The following is a 12,018-nucleotide window of genomic DNA, read 5'->3' on the forward strand; positions in this document are numbered from 1 at the left end:
ACAGCTTTGTCTCTTTCTTACATTTCCTGTCAGGACTCAGGTGAACACACAAGACTAATAGTGTCTTCTTAAGAGGCTTTTTCAGTCATCTGTCTCACACGTCTGACAGAGTAGATGTGCTCTTCTTTTAATCAATACAACTGTAAGAGCTTCTGCTTGATGCACAGAACTGCGACTCGAACTATACAACAGCAGTGATTTTTGTATGAGACAGTAAGTACTGCTAAAACATCAATGACAGTCAGTACTGTGGATTACTGGATCCCGTGAATGCCATAGACGCCATATGAGAGACGGATGTAGTCACAAGCTGTTTGTTAAGTCTCATCATGAAACCTTGAGCTGAGCGTTTTTACCATTGGCGCCCAGATGAAACGAAATGCTCATTGACTAACAACTTGTGACTGACAAGTCGTTAGCCAGTGACCCGTATCCTGGATAATCCCCCTTTCTGACTCCTCTAATGACCATAATTTACAAAATGGACCTAATGGACTATCCTATAGGATCTTAAACTAGTGAAAGAGCCCATAAAGTCATCAGGAATGTGTTTAACAGAGCAAGGGAGATGAGGGCCATTTCCCCCACAGACTTCTATACAACCGGAAGTCTTTTTGCAAGCACAAGGGTCACCCCTTGGGTGGACATGAGGGGGAGAAAATGCAGGTTTTATCCATTTCTGTCTTTGCTTCACTTTTCAGACCATCTGTCTTTTATACTATGTACGCTGCAGCCACTTTGATGTCGCCCATTGTTGTTCTTTTTATGGATTATCATCAAAGAAGTTTGAAATCAAGAACCTCTGTCTTCACTTTTATGTAGCCAGAGGGAGAAAAAGGACAATGGGGATGGGAAATTGCTGCTTTTTGCTGTTTTCTTTTTTCTATTACTAAAAGTTAGATTTTCCGTGTGTAGATAAAAACAACCACATACAACTTCATTACCAGCTCTGACCTTAATAAATGCTCCTGGAATTACAAGTCTGACATCTTGTTAAAGTTTTTGCTCGACAACCTGAAACAGGTCAGTTTTCAGTGTCTATCACTTTCTTTTAACTAGGTTGCCTTTGCTATCACTCTGAAGCCTTAAGTTTCTATATAGTCAAGAAATCCCACTGTGGGATTCATTCTAATAGCTTTAATAGCTCAGAATGAATTGGTAATATTTTGTTTTTGTAAAATACAGATTAGCTTTTAGATATTTAGCAGGTGTCACTTGTAGGGAAATACATAACCCTCCGTTCAGCATCCAACATTCTGATTTCAGGCATGAATTAAGCAGCAGTACAGAATTTACATCAGCAGCCTTTGGCCATCATAACCAGCTCATAAATGCGTAAATTTAATTTAGTGTAAAAACACATAAAAACATAAACTTCTGTTCACACATATGCTCATCACTTTACCTGGAAGCATGTGCGAATATCTTAGCTTATTCACTCATATTCATCGAGTACTATCTTGGAAGCCTGTGTTACAAACACCACCCTTTTGTGGCCGCAGCTGAATTGCAACAAATTTCTGTGCATTGTGGCATAAATAAGAAGTTTAATGGCTATCTTACAAGGGGTGTAGTTTAGCATGTTTACTGCAGCCACATTATCTATGTAGGAGCGGTGCTGAGCAGGATCAATGTCCACAAGGCTGCAGGCCCTGATGGCATCCCCGGGCGTGTTCTCAGAGCGTGTTCTGGGGAGCTTGCAGGAGTGCTCACAGACATATTCAATCTGTCCTTGGCCCACGCTGTGGTACCGGCCTGCTTCAAATCCACCTCCATCGTCCCGATACCCAAAAACTCCAACCCATCTTGCCTCAATGATTACCGCCCAGTAGCACTCACCCCCATCATCACTAAGTGCTTAGAGCAGCTGGTCCTAGCACACTTCAAATCCTGTCTCCCCCCCACCCTGGACCCCCACCAATTTGCATACCGCCAGAACAGGAGCACAGAGGATGCAGTCTCCATCGCACTGCACTCTGTCCTCTCACACCTGGACAACAACAACACCTACGCCAGAATGCTGTTTATAGACTTCAGTTCAGCATTCAATACAATCCACCCCTCACAACTCATCAGGAAACTGACAGACCTGGGCATCAGTTCCCTCATCTGCAAATGGTTACTGGACTTCCTGACCAACCGCCCCCAACATGTCCAGCTGGATAACCGCTGCTCATCTACAATCACGATGAACACCGGTGTACCACAAGGCTGTGTGATGAGCCCTTTCCTCTACTCCCTCTTCACCCACGACTGCAGACCTGCTGATGGTTCCAACACCATCATTAAGTTTGCAGATGACACCACGGTGATTGGCCTCATCAGTGACAACGATGAGGCCGCCTACAGGGAGGAGGTGGATCGTCTGGCTGAGTGGTGCGACAGAAACAACCTGCTGCTTAACACCGAGAAGACCAAGGAGCTCATCGTGGACTACAGGAGGAATGCTGACCCACATCCACCCATCCACATTAAGGGGACGGCTGTGGAGCGTGTGAGCAGCTTCAAGTTCCTGGGAGTCCACATCTCCGAGATCTCACCTGGACGACCAACTGCTCCAAGCTGGTCAAGAAGGCTCACCAGCGCCTCTTCTTCTTGAGGACTCTGAGGAAGAACCACCTGTCCTCAGACATCCTGGTGAACTTCTATCGCTGCACCATCGAGAGCATCCTGACCAACTGTATAACAGTCTGGTATGGGAACTGCTCTGCCTCGGACCGGAAGGCGTTGCAGAGGGTCGTGAAAACTGCCCAGCGCATCGCCGGAGCACCACTTCCTGCCATAAAAGACATCTACAGGAAGCGGTGTCTGAAAAGGGCTGGGAAAATCATCAAAGACCCCAGTCACCCATCACATGGACTCTTCACCCTCCTGCCCTCTGGGAGGCGCCACAGGAGCCTCCGGACTAAGACCACCAGGTACCGGAACAGCTTCTTCCCCACAGCTGTCAGACTCCTGAACTCTGCCTCCTGACATCTGACCCACGTTAAACTCATGGACTGAACATACACACACCCACAATGGACAACTGTACCCTCAAACACACAATAATAACATGGACTGAACCACCACTCACAACCACTAGCACTTTATATAGCCTCTGTAGAAACTATCTACACCCTCACTTATCTTAACTGCACTACTGTATAGCTCTGTAAATAATCATTCTGTACATTCGATAATCTTTAATCCTACAACTGTTTACAACTTGCATAGTTCCCATTTCTGTATAGCTGTATATCTCAGATTCTGTAAAGTTATTTATTTCATATTCTGTATAGTTTTTCATATTTATATCCTGTTCATAGCCTGTACATAGCTTGTACTCACTACAGCCTGTACATACTTATAGTTATAGAATATTCACAACATACTTCATACCGTGTACATTATAACATACCATAATAGACCCATTTCTGTAATATACTCACATATCTATATTATTGCTAATATATATTGTAATATATCTATATCACTAAAGCACTTCTGGATGGATGCAAACTGCATTTCGTTGCCCTGTACCTGTGCATGTGCAATGACAATAAAGTTGAATTCTATTCTATTCTATTCTATGTAAATACACTTTTTGTTTTAGCTAGCCTAGCTTAGTTAGGTAGTTTCATACACATTAGATCGTAGTAATTTGTGAAAGCGAAAAACGAGACTTGATGCAGTCTTACAGTCAAAATGTCATTTTAGGTAACACTGCAGCTGTGCTAGCTGCTCTCTTAGGCTGTGCTTTTGTACTTTTTTTGCTGCTAGCCATTGATAAAGCTGCTTACAATCTTAATGTTTGCTAGCTTACCTGAACAAGTTAGCATGTTAATATTTTCTAGAATACCAGATGGCTGATGGGCAGCTATCTGATTCACTGGGTTAATTAAGTAACTGATTTGTTAATGGAACAAGATTTCACTGTCCATTTCAATAGTCCTCCCAAGTTTATGTTGAGACATTTTAATTTGGTCAAAATTGTGGATCTTACTCTTTCCAGAGCCACAAGCACATCTAAAAGCTGTCTGCATCTGTAGCTGTTTATCAGTTCAGTGTAACATACCTGGTAAAAGTAATAATCATCTTATATAATAATCTGTATCACTGTCCGAATGGTGCAACTACTCATTTAAGACATTAAGCCCAGGGGCGGAGCGTGGGGGTGGCTTACTGGGCTTAAGCCCGGGTTGTTTTGTCAGAAGCCCGGGGTCTTTTGGAGTGTAATCTTTTCATAGTTAGATGCCTGGCTGACAACTGTATAAAACAAAAAGTACACACAATATTCGAAGCACATAGTGCACACTGTGGGAATTTACGACTGTGCGTGAATCCCCCCTGATATTGGTATGATCCGAGCTCGGGCACTAAGCGACTGAGCGAGGGGGCGGGGCAGCTGCCGCCTGTGAGTCCGCTGTTGGAGAAACGGAGCCAGCCATACTAAGGAGAGCTTAAGTTCGACCAGGTACCAAAGCAAATCATTCGTACTGTACAAATAATGTAAATATGACGGTGAATCACGAAATATTGATATCAAACTGATCACTTGACCAATATTACGTTACTTGCTCTTCAAGTGAATCAACAAATGGCGAAATGAAAAGCCGAACAAATGCTATGTTTTTAGAGAGTCTTATCTTACGTGTGTTTATTTCATATTTTCAGTTCTTACCCTCCCCGACTAAATCGGTTTCAGTTATGTACTGAAATATAAGAATGGACATTAGAGGCTTCTTTCAAAGAAAAAAATCAGGTAAATGTTATTTTATATATTATGCTTTGTATGTTGTTCAGTATATTTCTATGCAAAACAAGAGGAACTTCAGTACACAGCAGGATATTCACATTTGTAACCAGATATTTACATACACTTTAGGGAGAAAATATAAAACATTTTTACTGTACAACATCAATTTAGAGTAAACTTTTGTTTTAGATAAATATTGAAATATATTTTGAATTAGTTAAATGTCAGAATAAAGAGAGACAGAGCTGTCTATTTTTTATCACTTTGATCAAATTTAGGAATACATATACACTAAGTTTTTTAATTAATAAGAAAACTCCAGACGATTCCATCCTGAGCTGAAGAAGCTTCTGATAGGTTAGTAGAGTCCATGTGAGTAAACTGGTGGCACAGCTGTGGATGCATATAAGGCAAAACACAGAGCCTGTTTCTTTGACATGGGAAAATCAAGAGATGTCAACCAAAACACCAGGAAAAGAACTGTGGAGCTCCATAAGTGTGGCTCAGTTTGAATACAATTTGGTGCCATTTACAATTTAGAAATACAGATAGTTTCTCTCTTTACTCTTAAAGTTAACAAATATGTTTTTTATATTTATCAATCTAAAAAAATAAACATTTAGTCTGATTTGATGTTACAATTAAAAAAGTGTTTGTGTTTTGATCTGAAGAGTGTGTAAATATCTGGTTTCAACTGTATATTTGATGATTGTCAGCACAAAGAGGGAGAGAGAGGAACAGAGAGGGAGAGAGAGAATGAGGACAGAACAGAGATGAACAAGAGCAGGTGAGACACACATGTTAGTCAAATGGTTGTTTACCAAAAGTATCACCGTATCATAGGTCCTCATGTATCTCGTACCTAGTGTTTCTTTTTAGGTTTGCTATTTTTCAAATTCTATATTTATTAAGTTATGTAGGCTTGTTTGCACAACAAGGCTAAATAATTATATAAACTTTTCTCAATCTAAATAGTGGACTTTGGTAGAATTAAAAAAATAAGTGTAGTGCAGGTCTATGATGATTTTTAGTGCTACTATCATCTAGTTCTGATTCTGGTTCTGTCTTGGTTAAGTCCTCAGTAGTCCTGATTTTGAACTGTTGTAGTCCTGTTTTAATTCCGGATCAGTTCTGGGTCTGGTTGAATTGGGGTTTAGTCCTCGTGTCTTGATACAGCCTTGATTTTGTTCTGCCTTGCTGCTTAATTAAAAAACTAGTTTAAGGTGTCCTGCACATGTGATATATATTTTTCCCTATATGAAGTCATTCTTTTTTGAACAAAACTCAAAACAGAGCCAATTAATCTTTCAGTCATTTCTACCCCCCCCCCCCAAGGGAAAAAAAAAAAATCCCACACGCATACCACCCTTTAGGGCTAAGCCCCGGGTGTTTCAAATGTCTGGCTCCGCCTCTGATTAAGCCTAAGTAGAGTACTAACATTATTATACCGCCATATTGCTTCACCATGCCCAGAAACCATAGTCCTGTATCAAAATCATTACAATAACAACAAAGGTGTATTAGTAGTAAGGAGCAAAACATTCACGGGACCATTACCAGCCTTCATAATTATTCTCTTTTGAAAACGCAGCTAATAGTTTTCTTCAGTAGCACTTGAACCACATTTTGTTCACAACTCTTTATCGATTTAAAGACTAACTCCACCCATAAAAACATACACATCCAGAACAATCCAAAAGGGCTTCTCATTTAAGAAGTAGCATCTATTGTGCTTTCGGTTTCCCCACCATATTCTGAACCCTCAAACTGGTGCCTGTCAAACAGTACAGCTTTTGCAGTGACCATTTCTAAATCCCATATAACCTTGTCAAGGTCGAGCTTTTGAAGATAACAAGATTCTGTTCTGATAGTCACAACATAGATAAGAAATATACATTTTATAATCAAATATTGATTTTTTTTCTACCTCGTTTTCAAGTGTGTGACATCAAATTGACTTTGGGGACAGCAGAGACTCATATTTTTCTACAATTGGGAAGCAGCTGGGGAGCTGGATTTAAAGGGAAGTATTAGAACAAATGATTTTAGGTGATAATAATTAATACTAATAATTTGCCAGGCAGCAGCAGGCACTTGGTGTCCTGTTTACTGAACAAATCAATGTACTGATGAATGTGTGAAATGCTGATTGATCAACCAGGACATTAGCTTAATAGAATTTGTATTTGGCAAAGGTCTTGTGGGAGGGATTAACAATAATACAGGGCAGTGTTTGGCTTTAGTTGCTTTAGCCTATATCTGCATTTTTCCCCCTTTATTTCAGAAAACCTGACATTTCTGGTTTTTTGGCACTTAGAAATCAGACTAATGAAGCACTGTCTGTGCTAGTTTATTTGCATAGTTGTTAATTAACCTGCTGGTTCTTGGTTTTGACCTCTCTCTTCTGTCTTAGATGTTAAACCCGGAGTTTTCACATTTCCAGTTTTCCAACCTGTGGAGTTTTCCAACCTTTAGACAGAAGAAGTTGAAAATTTAAAAAAACTATGATTAAACAAAACAAATGTTGAATTTTCACTCTGCAAATCAGCCTGTAGCTTGAAAGACGAAACTAATTGCTGCTGTTTGCAAAGGATAGAAAATGATGTACAAGGAATCGTCTGGAATTGTAAATCTTTACCTAATAATGAAACAGCTTGGAAACTGATTGCAGAGGCAGTTTCTGCATTTTAAATCATAATATGCAGTGTTTCATGGGAACACCCTGCAACATATTTAATATGAACTGTAAAAAAAAAAGGGGGTTAAACCTCAGAGAGTGTTTTCTAAGCTTAAACTTTCTTGTATGACTCAAGATTTCAGTGCTGTTCTCAGCTCCTGTTATACTAACGTGTGAATAACAGTGTACATATAATATGTTTAGAATATTTTAGCTGTCAAGAGCACAGGGAGGTGAATAAAAACAAGTGCCGCTTTTAGCACTTCGCTCACATAAGCAGGCAGCACTGGGGGAATGTTAACATGGCCTCCCTGGGTAGATGTAGTTTATGTCGAAACAAGACCGTAATCAAGCACAAGGACAGGGTCTAATTATTCATCCTCCACCCCCTGAAATCTCACAGATCACATCACTGCTCCTGAATTACAGTGTTCATGGTGACCTGTCTCTGTCAGGGGCAGTACTCACTCTGACAGCACCTGGGCTACACACTGAAGCACACATACACACTACTGTATGTTGCCAAAAGTATTCACTCGTCTACTTTCACACTCACATGTACTAAAGTGCCATCCTACTCTTAATCCAAAGGGTTTAATATAATGTACGCTGACCCTTTGCTGCTCTTCTAGGAAGATTTTGCACATTGTTTAGGAGTGTTTATGGGAATTTTTGACCATTCTTCCAGAAGGGCATTTTTGAGATATGTAGCTAATGTTGGATCTGAAGGCCTGGCTCAGTCTCTGAGTCTCTGCTCTAATGCTTCTCAGAGGTGTTCTATCTTGTTGAGATCAGGACTCTGTGCAGGCCAGTCAAGTTCTTCCACACCAAACTCGTTCATCCATGTCTTTATGGACCATGCTTGTGCACTGGTTAGCGCGGTTATGCTAGAGTATGAAGGGGTCATCCTCAAACTGTTCCTGCAAAGTTGGGACCATGAAATTGTCCAAAATGTCTTGGTATACTGAAGCATTAGGAGCTCCTTTCACTGGAACTAAACTGCTGAGAAACCACGCCACACCATAATTAACTCTAAGTTGGTCATAATTATAATTAAAAGTGATCCTATTGGGTAAATTCGCTGGATTTATTTGGCTTTTCCATTAATGCTGAGACAGTTTCTACTTATAGGCATGATTTCTTTAGTTTCTAAAGAAAATTTAATACTGCAGCACATTGCAATATAGAGTATTTATTCAGATGTAACTGGCGCTGCGATTTATGTTTCTTATCGCATGGAAATGTTTGTGCAGATTTGTGGATTGGTAACATCTACATATCAGCTGTTGAAAAGGCAGGATACACTGATGTACACACACACAGACACACACACACATGCACAGTCCTCCATCTGCTTCCCCTCGCTGAGATTGATTTACCTTTGTGTCCCAGGCCTGTCGTTATCATGGGCCTCTCAGACAGGCCCGCTATGATAGCTCAGGGAAAGTGGGACGGAGGTGGCAGCAGGCGCATGATGGAGAAGAGCTTCTTATCACCGATGGAGAGATCAATCATTCTTACACTGAGAGAAAGAGGGCGAAACAGAACGAGGCGAAAAAGAGTCGCTTTGGTCTCCTTTCCTTTCAAAGGTAAATAGTTCTGCTCACTGTAACGCGGTTTTATACCTCAGGGTATTTTAACAGAAACTCGCTCCAGGCTTAAGTTAAACAGTCCCATAGATATCTGATAACATACTCTATTAAAAAAAAGCAAGTATGTAACAATTCATTTTACTGGAACCCAATTTTTCAAGTATAGTTTAGTTTCATGGCAAGTTTGCTCAAAAGATTTATGACGTTTGGAAATACATACAGGAAGTCATACAAGAAACGGCAGCATTTGCACATCTTTGACTGACGAACTGATGTGGTTAAAAGTTTACTAAGATTTTAAAAATAAGTGGTTCCTGACCTAGAAACATAAATGTATGCTGCAGGAAACACTCTTAACTTATGACCTTTTGAATGAGTCTGTACAGTGAAATAAATTTGAGGGCTTTGATTTACATGCAGCAGATTTACTGCTAATTTAATTTACATTTTACCCGACTTTAAGTCCTGCATGCAGCTATTGTGAATTCATGCAGGGAGATACCTCTTTAACAGCAGCTATGTTTTATAAGCTTTACCCACATACCTTTAGCACATAAACCTAACCTCAAAAGACTTCTACAGGTATTATTTTGTAACAGCTGATAGTTTAAGTAAAATGAAAAACATTTTTTGGCATGTTGGTTCTGTATCAACATTTGTGATGTGATGCTCTTACTGTAACAGTGCATAAGTATCCATTTCAGGAGCTGAGGTTGATAGTATCCTCAGAGGATGGGTGATAACACTGCAGTTAAAAACTGGAGCTTCCAGAGGGCAAATAAAGTAGAAGCAGATTATGAACAATCCAGACATGAGTTGACTTCTTTTACCGTTACGTGGATAGACGGTGTAGACTTTACTGCCACTCTGGCAAGACTTTTTCAGTACCGTCTGTCACCATGAAAATAAAAAACTACCAAGCTGAGTTTCATGGATCTCACTGCATAAATAAAACACACAACCCACACATCCAGTGTACGGTTCATGAACTATTAGTCAAAGCATCTTATGACGTGCATCAACCGCGTATTTTTTTGTGCCATACCGTCTGACTGTGATTAAGATAATACGTCTACCCTTTTCAGACGTGACACATTTGGCGCTGCCCAGCTTGAAGAATAGCTGTCAGATAATAGTGTTTAAGAGTCTCACTGTGAGTTCTACCACGCGTCGTTCCCGTCAGAAATAACTGTAATCGCCGAGCTCTTAGAGCCTTTGAGTATGATGCTGTGAAGACACAAGTATTTGTACCCAGCATAATGATCCTTTGTGCATAGACACGGCAATCACTCCTATAAATGTGCTTTCTATTAACTTTAATATCTTCTTCCTTTCTTTCAAAAGCAAGACAAAAATAGTAATTTCACAGAATTTATAGAACAATAGGCGTTTGATAACATTTTACATTGCATCTTCTCTCTTAGCTTATTATTTGTTGTATTAAGGATTTGTAAGGAGTACTTTGGTATCTTTGTTGGTTTGGTGCAGTTGACTCACTTCCACCTACCTACTGCTGGCAAACTGCAAAAAACCCACCAGTGACACATTTGGAGATTCATAATGAAGAGGCAGATGGCCTCTGCTGATGACCGTGATGTTTGTATGATATCTCAACTGTAGCCTTTTCACTAAATGATGGTAGTTTTTCAAGGGGAGAGCATAGAGCGAGAAACGAACACATGTAGAAAACACTGCAGTTCTCTTCGGTCTTTTGTGAATTAACTAAATATGTCGATATTGTGTTAAAGATTTGTAGCCTGTGGCTTAAACTTATTTAATTTGATAATATTATTTGGGATTTGCATCACCAGAATCACCTGTCAAAAATGTGCCTCACAGAGATTTGCAGTCCAAACAGGCTATTACATTTCATACATTTCATATCATTCGGCTTACTTGGCTTGTATCGTGAAAGGATTCCTCTTCTAGGAGAGGGATGAAATTATATCTTATAATTGTCTTGTTAACAAACAATATTAGGATATTAGGTAGGGAGATGGATTAATCTGGTCCTGGGCAGCCTGGAGCTGAGCTTCATTATGTATATTTATAAAATATATCTGTACATGTTATATTGGATCTAATAGCTCTATAAAAAGAGAATATAAATCATAGCAACTTGTGAATATCAAATATTTAATGGGGTTTCCCTTCATACTGTCAGTGGTTTTCTCAAAAGGGACCTCCCAAATAATGAGAGATAGTGAGATTATACAATGCGGAGCTCACAGGCACGTCACTGCATCTTTCTTTGTCTTCAGACAATAATTCTGATGGCAAAAGAACCAAACGGGACAGGCGAAAAAAAAAAAAAAAGAGAGAGAGATTATACAATGCTTTGATCTTCCTAAAGTCAATTTATTTTTATATTTGTAATGCATGTTTCAAATCACGAAACAAATTTTATATCAGCCTAAGAGTAAATGCAAAATATGCTTTTTAAATGATGTTTTTAAACCTGGCCCTGTGTGAAAAAGAAAGCTAATTTGGTCTTCTTAGATATGACTTTTATACTTTCAATAATGATTAAAGTTGACTGATTACATTTTTCCTTCATTTCAGTCTGTGGTAAATGACCACAGCTTTTCAAGGTTATAATCATGAAAGTAAAGAGAAAGTGTGGTGCAGGCCAGCTGCTGTTAAATATTAGCTGTAACTATTTGATGCAGCAGGCAGCACGGTGGTGGAGTGGTTAGCACTGTTGCCTCACAGCAAGAAAGTCCCGAGTTCACCTGTGTGGAGTTTGCATGAGTTCTCTTTTAGGCTACGTCCACACTAATTCAGTTTTGTTTGAAAACGCATCGTTTGGCCTCACGCCCACGCTGAGACGGCGTTTTCCCCAAGGAAAAACACAGCGTTTTGAAAACGCTCTCGAAAACGAATACATTTGAAAACTGTGCGTTCGCGTCGCAGTGTGGACTGTGAAAACGGAGACTTTCGAAAACAATGACGCATTTTAGTCATGTGATGCAGTCATGTGACCAATTAAACTAAGATAGCGGAGGGCATTA

The sequence above is a fragment of the Simochromis diagramma genome, unplaced genomic scaffold (assembly GCF_900408965.1).
Source record: "Simochromis diagramma unplaced genomic scaffold, fSimDia1.1 OVJJ01000717.1, whole genome shotgun sequence".
NCBI classification, from domain to species: Eukaryota; Metazoa; Chordata; class Actinopteri; order Cichliformes; family Cichlidae; genus Simochromis; species Simochromis diagramma.